Raw genomic sequence first — 13,009 nt, forward strand, 5'->3', positions numbered from 1 at the left:
AAACTTGTACTGTTAGAAATTATGCCGCTAGATAATTTTGGTAGAAGGATGTAGCTAGGAAATACTAAAGGGGCTTCTTTCTCCATCTGCCTATATGTCCGATACTTTGAACAATTTATATATTTCTCTGTATGAATGCTATATTTCATCTTAAAAAGTTCTCAGTGGTTAATTCAGTGAAAGCAGAAACAAAACAGAGCTCTTATAAGTATTAAAAGCAAGAAAGCACAGCAATTTAATTAAGCAAGATAATTTAAGTCTGCTCTGCTAAAAGCTTAAATGTGCCATTTCATTAAATAGTGTTTTTTATTCACTTAAGATGACTTGCCATGCCCAAACTATTTTTATTATTGTATATTAAGAAAGCATGAAACAATTTTTACATTAATTTTAATTTTTTTTCTGGAGCTTGTATTTGTCACCTATAGTATATCCCTACATGGGAAAGCCTGTGGATAGAGGTATTTTCTCCTGGGGCATTCAGTCAGCCCCAACATTTCTCTTTACAACTCACTTCCCAGAGCCACTTGAAACTACTTGGTTCCTGTCATAGGGTACAACAGTAGATCAGCTGGTTCTCACAGAACTACTGTAGGAAGATAGATAAGTTTTCAACTGACAGTTTGAAATTCTGTAAATAACTCCCAGGTCTCAATTCCTGCCTTAGTCAATAGCCAGGCTCATCAAAGTCCCCTCATAAAATAAACATGCTCACAGGGCAGAATCCTGACCTATCTCCAATCAGCCTGCATCATGTAGACAGAATTGTGCTCCCCAGTCTTGGAGGAAACTTGCCCTCTGCCTTCAGTAAGATCCTTTAGGTATCAGGTCAAAGGGGCTATTTAAGAACTAGCCATTCACCATTACCCATGTGCTCCAACTCCCACTGACACATGTCCCAAAGAGAGGGGAAATCAGAAGGCTAAGATGCTGGCTTTCACACACACATTTTCTCAATTAGTGTTTGGTGGATACTCCTTGGATACTGTAGTCAGCCTTCCCACCCCTACCCCAACTGAATTGTGGCCAGGCCCACCAAAACCTCTATTTTGAGTTGGGAAGGGATTGTTCGTGAGAGCTTTTTGGTAGAATTTGGGATTCCTATCAAGGAAACCAGTCTTACCCTTTCATCCTAAGAGAAAAGCATGGAGACCAAGTAAGTCCCAGGTAGAAGAGCTCTCCCCTGAGAACTCTGAGGAAACTGGGCCTTTCTTTGGCAACTCCATCTCCCTGAATACTAACTTCCCAAAAGAGATCTCATTACCTAGATTTGAGTATTATCTAGATTGAGCTCTTTTATGTAGACTTTTTGGTGTTGATTCTAATCTTAACTTTACTACCTAAAAAGCCATAACCAAATAGTTCACTGGAAGAGATTTCTAATCTCTCCAGCCAGGATTCCCTCTGAGAGAATAACATTTACATTTTAAATTTAAAAGAATGCTTTAACTTGAGTGGCCACAGTGATATTTTATATAAAAATATAAATAAATCACAAGAGTAAAAATCAGCAGCAGCTAATAATGTATATGGCTTTAGCAAAATCTTCCAACTAATTCAGTGAGAACTATTAGGGATCACTCATGGTGGTGTTTGGGGAACCATGTGTTGGGGATTGAATTATGGTCAGTCACATGTAAGACAAATTGTTTAATTCCTGTATTATTTCCCAGGTTCTTGCTGAGACCCTTTTGGTCCCTATAACCAAACAACTTGCTATGCTAGGCAATGGGTCAAGTCCAGTGCACTGCCCACTTTCCATGAAGAATTTAAGAATGGTTTTCATCTTTTAAGTCATTTTTCGTCTTTAAGTCATTCGTGATGTGAAAAATGATAGGAAATTCACATTGCAGTATCTATAAATGAAGTTACATGGGGATACAAAACATACATATACATTAGTTTCCTTATTGTCTTTGGTTGCTTTCATGATATAACAGCAGACTTGTCTGGGCAGAGATTGAATGTCTTCCTAAGCCAAAAGGACTTACTTTCTGGTCATTGACAGAAGAAAGTCTGCCAAACTCTGAACTAATTTGTAATCATTGTTTTGCAGATTGTACAAGGTGAATTTACTCTCTCTTAAGGGTTGAGCTCTGGGATTATCTCTGTAATGAGTCCAAGGCAAGTCCTAGATGCTGATGCCAATTTCTAACCCACCTGGTAAATGAATATACACTCTAAATCAGTAACTCCTAAACTCTGCTGGGTAACCAACAGGTCCCAAAAGGCAACTGAGTTGGTTGCACCATCATGTTATCTTTTTTGGCCGGGGGTGGGGTGGGGTGGGGGAACCCTTCACTCCCTGGGACCCCTCTTGGTAATACTTAGTTTGCTCAAGACAAGTAGTGCTAGAAGCCACCAGGGCATCCATGAGTGCTTGGGTTCACATACAAGGGCTGAATTTGAACCCAGGGCCTCTGCATGCAAAAAATGTACCCCAAACTTTTTAAGCAGTCTCCCTGCCTCAGTGTTTCCTTCAATGTAATAAAATAGGAAAAAATCCATGGTATTGTTATGAACTGAATTGTGTAGTGTACCTCTCAACTTTCCCTATTCAAACCAAATTCCTTTGTTGAAGTCCTAATTCCCAGGACCTCCAGAAAAGAAATGAGGTTCTAAGTTGGGCCCATTATTTTAGAAGGGGAGTGAGCAAATGAGGACACTGGAAAAGAACTTGACCATGGGCAAGCAAGGTAGGGTCCCTTGAAGTAAACCTACCTAGGGGATACCATGATTTTAAACTTGGAGCCTCCAGAACTATAAAAAAGGGAATATCTATCTGTTGTTTAAGCAACCCACTCGATAGTTTTCTGTGGAAGTTCTATAAAACTATCAATCACAGTAATATTTCACTTTAGAAATTACTTGTTTTTCCCACATGTTTGTAATATGGCTATGATATAGAAATGTGTTAACTTCTATATGTCCCTCAGAACAAACTATTAGAGGGGAAGACATATCAACCCAATAGAAAATTCACCAAGGTGCTGACTTAAATAAGCTAAGATATAAAGAGGGGAAAGAGCATTTATATATCAGTTTCTATAAGCCCCCAAAAGCTGTTTATCCTTTTTGTTTGTTTGTTAGTTGCTTGTTTTGGGGCAACACCAGTGACACTCAGGGGGTTACTCAGAAATCATTTCCTGACAGGCTTGGAGGACCTATGAAATGCCGGAGATTGAACCTGGGTCTGTCCTGGGTTGGCCATGTGCAAGGCAAATGACCTACCACTATGCTATTGCTCTAGCCCCCGAGTTTATTCTTATTTCATAGTACTGAGGGATTAAAATAAAAGGAAGAATAAATATTTATAATAGCTACCATTTACTGAACATGTACTATGTGCCAGGAATATAAACTTGACATGAATGATTTCATTTCATCCTTACTATAAGTTCAGAAGAGTAGTTCTATCTAGATTAATGGTTTTTATTTTAGCTGAATAATTAAGTCTGGAAGAAATCAATAAACTTTGCCACAGTTATAACGTTGGTAAGTTGCAGTCCCGAGATTTGAATCTCTATTAGTCTGATATTTGGACTATAGCTTTTGGCCCATGTTATCTTTTATTTGAGTGGATACACTTACTGATGAAATACATATAGCACTGCTGGTAGTCTTGCATTTTAAGGGAAAAATGTATAGTTTGGGAAGTAGAAATGTGCCTCAGTAGCAGATGCTTCTCATTCATATAAGGCCTGGGTTTCAGTCCATTACACCACACAAACAAAAGCAAATACTTTAAATCAACATGTCTAATAAATACTGACTACAAACTATGTGCCAGTTCCCATTCTGAAAGATAAGGATACATCAATGAATGAAACAGATGGAAACCATGGCAACTGCCTGGATAAACCTAAATATATAATCATACTATCTTAAGTGAAATGATCTCATGTGTAAGGGCAAGGAGACATAAGGCTGAAGTTTGTTTAAGACCATGAAATTATAGAAATTATAGAAATGGGAATTTAGGTAATGTTCACTAAATAGGCAACTCTAGCAGTTTAAGAGCTCTTATATCCAGGTTTACTTAGTATATGGGCATCTTGGTCAGACATTATTTTAAAGACAGACATTATGTCCGACTTAAAAATAGTCCTTCAGTGCTTGACATTGTGCATGAGTTTGATTTTGTTTATTTTTAAGTTTTTCCAAGAGAAATGTAGTTACTCAAGGACTTTCAAGTTGTATATAATAATGGAGTTAGAGAGCGCTTGGGAGGGCAGGCTAAGGAGGAAAAGAAACTGCTGTAGAATCAAGGATACAAGCTAAGAGTGAGATTTGCAAATGGTAAAGTTTTTGGTCTATCAAATAAAATACCAGCACAATGGTTAAAAATCAGAGTAAGAGCTGGAGAGTATATGTACAGTGGGTAGGGTGCTTGGCTTGCATGCAGCCAACCTGAGCATCACCAGGAGTGATCCTTGAACGCAAAGACAGGAGTTAGTCCTGGGCACAGCTGGGTGTGATCCAAAGGAGTGGGGGGAATCAGAGTGAGTGTCTTGTTACATGAATGTGAGAGAAAAAAACCCATGGTGAGAGAAAAGAAACCAGAGTGGATTGTTAGAATTATCATCTTTGTGGCAAATATTCTTCCTCAGGTTAGTTAAGCTTATTGAGCCTTTCATCAAGAAATTATCATTATTTATTGGACATATGCAAGTATTTACATATGAGAATGTTTACTATATTATCTATAATATCAAATATGAGAAAAAGCTAATCACTAAGTAATAGGATGGTAAATAGTTAAAAAAAATCTTTGGTTGGGGCCGGTGAGGTGGCGCTAGAGGTAAGGTGTCTGCCTTGCAAGCAGTAGCCAAGGAAGGACTGCGGTTCGATCCCCGGCATCCCATATGGTCCCCCCAAGCCAGGGGCAATTTCTGAGCGCTTAGCCAGGAATAACCCCTGAGCATCAAAAGGGTGTATCTGAAAACAAAACAAAACAAAAAAATCTTTGGTTAGTCATTCACATAATGAAACATTCCATACTATTTATATTTAAAAAAATGATCACTAAGGCTAAAGAGACAGTACAGTGAGCAGGGTGTTTGTCTTGTACCCACAACTTGGGGCTAGATTTTCTGGCACCCCCAAATAGTCTGCCAAATCTGGGTAAGCTTGATTCTTGATCACAGAACTAGGAATAAGCCCTCATCCTCCCAGGAGGGGCCCAACACCCCCATCACAATTTCATATTAGATAAAAGCAGGATTCAGATAATTTATCAGTAATGCATATATGATAGACAAAACCCAAAAATAGTACATCTTAATATTGGCATCTGTTTGATTTAATTAGGAAATATTTAAATTTTCTTTGTTGCTCACCAAATTTCCAATCTTGAGCACTTACTCAAAGAGAGGAAAAAGGAAAAAGAACTTAAAATTTTTATTTTGGTTTTTGGGTCACAATGACACTGTTCAGTGGTTACTCCTTGCTCTATGCTCACTAATTACTCCTGGCAGTGTTTGGGGACCACATGAGATGCTAGGGCTCAAACCTGGGTCAGAGGTATGCAAAGCAAATACCCTACTCACTGTAATATTGCTTTGTCCCCTAAAAATCACTTTTAAAAAGTTCAAGTCAAAGAAAAAGAAAGCCAAAGATTGCTCTGCTTTGTCTTGTGACTGTGGTCATGTGCCCTAGTCATCATGTCGGCAAATTCTTCCAGGACAATTTAAAATATATGCAGTCTCTAAACTCAGATGCAAACAGGTTTCAAATAGACTCGATATTGGCAAAGGTAGTCACCACCAGTATAAGAAGCATTACAATGATGGGCCAGAGAGATAGCACAGCAGTAGGGCACTTGCCTTGCAAGTGGCTGACCCAGAACCGTCGTTGGTTCGAATCACAGCATCCCATATGGTCCCCCATGCCTGCCAGGAGCAGAGAACCAGGAATAACCCCGAGTGCTGCTGGGTGTGGCTCAAAAAAAAAATAAGCATTACAATGAAAGGTTGGTTTCACTCCCTCACTCCTCAGCTGTTGTTTTTTTTTTTTTTAAATCCTTTTCCTTTCTTTCTTTTATTTTCAAATTTTTGAGCCCTCTCTCTTCATTATGGTTACCAAGGCAAAATGGTCTGAGAAGATAATTGATATTATTTCTACTTTCTTGGTTTTATGGAGACGTGTTTTGTGGTCCAGCATGTGGTTTACTTTGGAGAATAACAGTGCACTGGAACAATGTGTACTCAAGTTTCTGTGTATGAGGGATACTAGATGTCTTTGTAGTCCTTTTTCTTCATTGTTTTCCTTCAGGACTAGTGTTTCCTTATTGAGTTTTTGTCTAATTGACTTCAGTAATGATTGAGGAGTGTTAAAGTCTCCTACTACCATTGTGTTGAGATCACATGAGTCTTCATGACTATTAAATATTTTGAATATCTATCATTAGGTGTATATATGTAAGAGTTTGAGTTCTTTGCTTGATCCATTATGAAGCCATGATCTCCGCTTTTTGTTTTTATTTTATTTAAACCTTCTAGATAGGGGCACCCGCCTTTTTCATAGAACTTTGGAACATGAATCACTTTGTTTTAACTCATATTTCTACATTTTTCTACAAATTGAGAAAAGGAAAAAAAAAAAAGTGAATGGGTTCCAGAGGCCAAGTGGTCTCGGGTGCATAGGGTGGGGAAAAAAAAGGCCAGTACTAAATACCCAAGCCAAAGTCAACAACAATAGGATCAAGAAACCCAAACTATAACAAGCTAAACACAAAATGGACCAGTTATACTGGCAGACCAGGGAGCTAAGGGTGCAGATGTAGGATGCATGCTGGGAACACTGGTGAAGGGAGGTCAACATTGGTGGTCAGAATGACCCTTACTCACTGTCACTATATGCCTGAAATACAAGTATGAAGGACTTGTAATTCACAATGGTCTCAATAAACATTAAAAAAAATGAAATCTGTATTGTTCGATTTAAGTCTGGCCACACTGGCATTTGTAAGGACGCTATGTGCCCATAAGATTGTTTACAACTGTGATTTTGAGCCTGTGTCATTAAAAGACTCTCATATTCCTGCCAACCTGTCAGGTACTAGAGGAGCAAATGGCCGTGGTTTCCACACTGTCCATCCCTTGGAGTCTGATTCTGGCAGAGTGCACTGGGCAGTAACGTGCACTCTTGGTCCCCCACATCATTTGGGCACTGACCCTCTTCAGATAGCAGCTCTGTGTCTGTATACATGTATATATGGCTGGTTTCACCTTTCCAGTCAGACCACCTCATTTGTAAAACAAGGATAACCCTGACCCAGTTTGCAACACTAGTGAAGAATAGATTAAAAGCATATGGCACTTGTTTCGATCTATATAATGCTTTATGAATTCTAAATATATATTACCTAACTTGCTCCCTTCATTGGGAAGCTGTGGTACATTTTTTCTTTATCAAGGAAATTATCAATAGTTAGAAATAAGAACCATGAATAAAGTAATATTCTTCACTTTTCTTCTCACAATATCTAGTTGAACAATTACAGAAAAGAATACCAGTCTCTAACTTCAAACTAAGCAGAGAGGATTCATGAAGTTCAGTAACATTAAAAGCACTAAATTAATTGAGACGATGACATCCTTTAGAAAAATAATTAAACTAATCAGCACTTTAAAAAACTATTTGTAGGGACCAGAGAGATAGCCAACAGTAGGGCATTTGCCTTTCACGTGGCTGATCCAGGATGGACTTGATTCGATCCCCAGCATCCCATATTGCCCCCACCACCCAAGCCGGGAGCGATTTCTGAGCGAATAGCCAGGAGTAATCCCTGCGCATCACCAGGTGTGGCCTCAAAACAAAAACAAACAAACAACAACAAAAAAAAAAACTAAAGAAAACACCTATTTGTAGTGGAAGCCTCATACCCCAATCCCAGGGGGATTGGGGAGCATGGGTCTAGAAGCAATACCAACACAAGAAACAATCCACATAGGGTTAGGGAGATAAAACAGGTTCAGGAACTTCCATCACAAGCTATCTGCAAGGAGGTAAGAGATATCGGCTGCCAGACAGACTAGTTATGGGACCAAAAGCAGAGGACGAACAACCCTCTGACCCAAGGTCTTTAATGGGAAGAGTAGGACCTACCCCATGGGTAGAGAACAGGTAGTGGCAGGGGGCCAATCCTGAGGTACTTCTCCCCAGGTGTGACAAGCACATGCAAAGAAGAATTATCCTAAATAAAGTAAGAATCAGTTACTCCAACATTATTGATTATTTATTATCTATTAGCTTGTATAGGGATGGAGGAGCCAGAACCACCAGGTACCCCAGCAATGGAAGGCCTGAGCAGCACTGCATCCTCAGGTCTTGTATTGAACCCTGGTTGGCTGAGAATTGTAGGGAGGTCCCCCACCTATACCCTCAAAATCTAATAAAAGAAACTTAAAAGAGTTTTCTGCCTCTTCCTTTTAGGAAGAGAAAATTTTTATAAACAGTAACATTAAAAAAATAAACAAGTGTAATGTTTCTAAAAATGGTTGGAGTGAAAGGATAGCATATGCTCAAATCACACATAAATATGCAGATCCCTCGCTTCTCATCTCCATCCTGAAGCTAAACTCATTTTTCTAAATTTTGTATAAATGAATTCCCACCAAATACGAGGAGATAAAAAAGTTGAAATGAGAGGGGTAGAGACACACAAATACAAAAATAGGGCTGGTTGATTGGAGAAGTCTCCCTTTCCAGGCTATTATGCCCAATAAATAAGCACTACACAACTATACTCACCATGAGAGAAAGTGTAGTCTAACTCAGTGGTCCTCAAACTACGGCCCGCAGGCTATATATTGTATTTGTTCCCGTTTTGTTTCTTCACTTCAAAATAAGATATATGCAGTGTGTATAGGAATTTGTTCATAGTTTTTGTTTTTACTATAGTCTGGCCTGCCAACTGTCTGAGGGGCAGTGAACTGGCCCCCTTTATGAGAAAGGCTAGAGGTGTTTTCTAAGTGATTCTACATCTTCAAATAGTTTGTCTTTTACCTTAGTAAATATTGGAAAATGGGCTGTGCTATAAATAGGGGATTAAAATACACTTTCCTACTATTTTTCAACTTTGGTGGTAACTTACCTGATATAACCACGCAGGTAGAGCTGGGTGCTCTACAAGCTTGATCTCATAGGACAAACAAGCACCTACATTTTTAGTCTTGGGTTGCTCAACGATGCTGTGGTTGATGAAGAACCTCAAGTAGGGCATTGGTTCTAATAAGGCTAACCCACATCGCCTAGGTATGCAGAAGTGATGGTACTGAAGTGTGTGTAATCATATTCAAGATATTTGCACAATGATAAAATTGCCTCATAGATGCTGTTCTCTGAATGCGTTCTTGTCATTAAGTGATATATGACTGCACCTTTTATCTGAGGATAACAATGGTTGTAACCCCCTTTTCACTGCACCTATGTTTCTCCATTCACTGCACCCCTATTTCTACTGAACTCCAAACACTCCAAGTCCTCTGTGAGACTGTGCAAGAGCAGCAGCATGAGTGAAATCAATCTTCAGCCCTAGTGCCTGCCTGTAAAAGAACCAGGCTTTTGGCTTCTAGTCTGGGTGAGGCAGTACTGGGTTGTGCCTTCGCCCTTTGTGGCAGCTGATGCTCATTCTGCAGGATATGAGTGTGCTGGTCTATATTCAGTAATTGCTCTACCTTTTAAAAAGGGAACTGTAAAAATTACATTTAAAATGCTTGTTGATGCCCTGTGGGTATGAGTCACTTTGTAAAGCAGGATCAAAATGGATCCTCTGTTAGGGTTTCTGCTGGTACTTTGATTTTAAATAACTTTATTAATGTTAATAGGAGTTACGCACACATCAATGAGAGAATAAATTCCTTGGGTTTAGTGGCGCTTCAGCTAATGATTTGTAATAAGTGATATAAAATGCTTTCTGATTTTCTTCCAAGGAATGACACACTCCCAGAGCTATGAATAAAGCCTCAGCTCACCGCATGGTGGGAGAGCCCAGGGGGAAGGGAGGTAGAGGGGCTCTCCAGCTGGTTGGAGGCTCTGCAGAATTCCTCTGTGCAGACATGGGAGTGGAACAGGGGAGACAGACACAATTCGCCCAAGGGATAATGAATGTGAGGGAGGGAGGGAAGAGTAGCTCACAGCAAGCCAGCCTGACGCAGAAGGAATTTACTATCATATAAAACAAGAACAACCAATTGCAATTCAGCTTTTAAAATCTGTCACAGGATCATCCCATCTTTTCTCAGAGCATAAGTTAATACTATTCATTGACTTCCAAAATTATCCACCAAGATGGAAATGAGAATGTAAGTTCCAAGGATGAAGCAGCAGAATTCCTAAAGAAAGGGTTATTCTGTAGGGACACAAAGTGCTTCCTGGAATTTCTGGCAATTTTGCTTCATTGTCTTTCCTTTGTCCAGGCCTGCCATCCCTTCCTTCACTCTTCTCATGGTAAAACAAAGGCTAGCTTAGGGCTTTCCTCTGAGGACAAGAAGGCTATGCTTGAGGGCTACTGTGGAAACAAAGTTGATATGACAAATGCCTAATTGCCATGAGTTGAGAAGAAAACAGGTCATAAAATCAATCTAAAAATAGTATTTCCAGACTGGAGAAATAGTACAGGGGTTGAAGCATTTGCCCTGCATTGTAGCTAATTCTGGTTTGATCCCTGAGCAAGAATAAGAGTAAGCCCTGAGCACCATCAGATGTGGCCCAAAACAACAAGTAAAAATAGCATTTCCTGTTTCACACTATCCTTTTATTATTTTCCTACATTTGTCCTAATGTTTCATGGGGGTAAGAATGCTGCCAAGAAATAATAAATCTCCAGAATATAAAAGGGAAGAATCAACGTGACAGGTGCAGATGTTGTGATCCGAGTCTCTCTGAGCCCAAGTTCATACTGAGAGGCCTGGAAACATGGTCTGCAACACTTGGAGGGTTGTGTGTGGGCTAGTAGTCACCTTGGCATTCTGAACTGGGCAGTGGTGCCACGTGGCTCTTTCCCAGACACAGGCAGACAGAGTTCAGTGAGGTTACAGGCACTGTCTTTAGATGCTTCACTGTCAGCCTCCGCCAAACATGGCAGGGCTTCCTCCACTGCCTACGCTGCATTTAGGATTAGGTGGCTTTTCAAAGGAGTTCCCAATTTTTCCTGAAACACCTTTCTCACCACCCTGAAACAATACATGGAAATTCTTATGACATGTATTGTAGTTTAATTAAAGCAATATTTACTCCTCTCTGGAGTTTAGGCCCCTTGAGGTATGTAATTTCCCTTCTCAGTCTTTCTTCCCTTCACTCCTCCCGTGACCCCCACTTGTGTTCCTCTCTCTGTGTCTCAGTGACTCTGACTCTGCACCCCACCCATTTCCTAGATAAATTTATTTTTTTAAAAAGCCATATTTTAAGGGAGAAAAATTTGTTGGCTAGGGAAATGAATGGCAAAATTCAGCAGAACTTTTGTATCAGTCACTTAGATGTATCTAGGAATACACTGCTCCGTTTAGAAATTATTCACCTGAGTCTTCCTCATTGGTACAGTGCTGATTATCTCTTACTGTTACAGGGGAGTCCAGGGTTCGATTCTCCAATGGGGAGACACATGTGGTTTTTCCAGCTCCTATGTGGGTGTTTGTCTGATGAAGAGATAAAGACTTTAACACAGGTGCAAAATGAAACCCTCTTTTGTAACCCAGAACTCATTGCTCTGTAAGAGTTCTGATACCTATAAGAAACATGACCAAAATTAAAAACAAAAACAAAAACAAAAAAGTGAGGGTTCTCTATAATGATCAGAACATGCTAGGAAGACATAGGCCAATACTAGAAATAGCAAATTGCTCCTGAAACTGACAAATAATAATGCTTCTTGGGTTGTAGGGTGTTTATTGATGACTCCTTCCTCTCATTTCCACTGGTTTTAAAGTTATGGGTGTAGTCTGCATTTAGCCCATAGTGAGTACGATCCTTTGTTGAGGGGAGGGGGCCATGTCCATCAGAACTCAGTTACTCCTACAGGTTCAGGAGACCTCATGTAATGCCGGGAACTGAAGCCTGGTTTGCCAAGTGCAAGGCAACACACTACCTGCTTTGCTATCACTTTGATCCCAGCACAACCCTTGAGAAAAAGGTTTTGCCATCTCATCTTCCCATGGTGATTGTTAGGAACCTATTGAGGACAAACAAGGTGCAAGACACTGGTGAGAAAAGCAAACCTTAAGGCCTAGAGGACAGATTGGAGGCCACCAAAGTGGTAGAGGGCTAAGGAGTAGGTGAAATGGTAAAAAGGCATTGATTTTATGCTGATGGATAAAAAGTAGTCTTTTGATGATCATCAAACTAAAGAATACATAGATGTTTCATTATGATGAAATACATGTTATAAACCAATATTCCTTAAATGAAAGTTTAAAACTTGTGGCCTGGGGGAATACTGGTCAGAGACTAATCAAGAGACTAGATCTGGGGCCAGAATGATAGCACTATATGTAGGGTCTTTGCCTTGCATGTAGTCAACCCGGGATTGACCTAAGTTTGATTCCTGGCATCCTATATCATCCCCTGAGTGTGTGGCCCAAAAAACGAGAGAGAGAGAGAGAGAGAGAGAGAGAGAGAGAGAGAGAGAGAGAGAGAGAGAGAGAGAGAGAGAGAGAGAGAAAACAGATATGTATCAGACCATATCTTGGCTGTCGGACTGTTGCAGCCCACTTGGGGAGGAAGCATATACACAGGCTAAATGAGTTAACAACGCAATATTTTTTCACTGTCTATTTACTGGAATGGATGCACAGTGAATCCTGAAGAAACTGAGTTAAGCTTCTATATTTCCTAATGTTTTCTTGCCTAGGAAACTGTAAACTTTGGGACCTGACTGAGTTGAAATTCCACAAGGTGAGAAAAAGGGAAATCAACCAATCTTGTTGTTTACCCATTTTCTATAGAAGCCCCTACCTACTTTGAGGACAGTTCCCGAGATCCTCTATTTTCCTCCAAAGAGCAGCATCCT

General features: G+C 39.9%; 1 protein-coding gene and 1 non-coding gene across 4 annotated transcripts in view; one reads left to right on the plus strand and one right to left on the minus strand.

Moving 5' to 3' along the window:
* The window catches only part of FYN (FYN proto-oncogene, Src family tyrosine kinase), a 266,012-nt gene that overhangs the window by 158,871 nt on the left and 94,132 nt on the right, over positions 1 to 13,009 (minus strand). The window lies entirely within an intron of this gene.
* LOC126008040 (small nucleolar RNA SNORA40) lies at positions 11,619 to 11,745 on the plus strand. The gene has a single exon (XR_007495465.1). It is a non-coding gene; the product is annotated as a small nucleolar RNA SNORA40 (small nucleolar RNA).

This window comes from Suncus etruscus, chromosome 4 (assembly GCF_024139225.1).
Source record: "Suncus etruscus isolate mSunEtr1 chromosome 4, mSunEtr1.pri.cur, whole genome shotgun sequence".
Taxonomy (NCBI): domain Eukaryota; kingdom Metazoa; phylum Chordata; class Mammalia; order Eulipotyphla; family Soricidae; genus Suncus; species Suncus etruscus.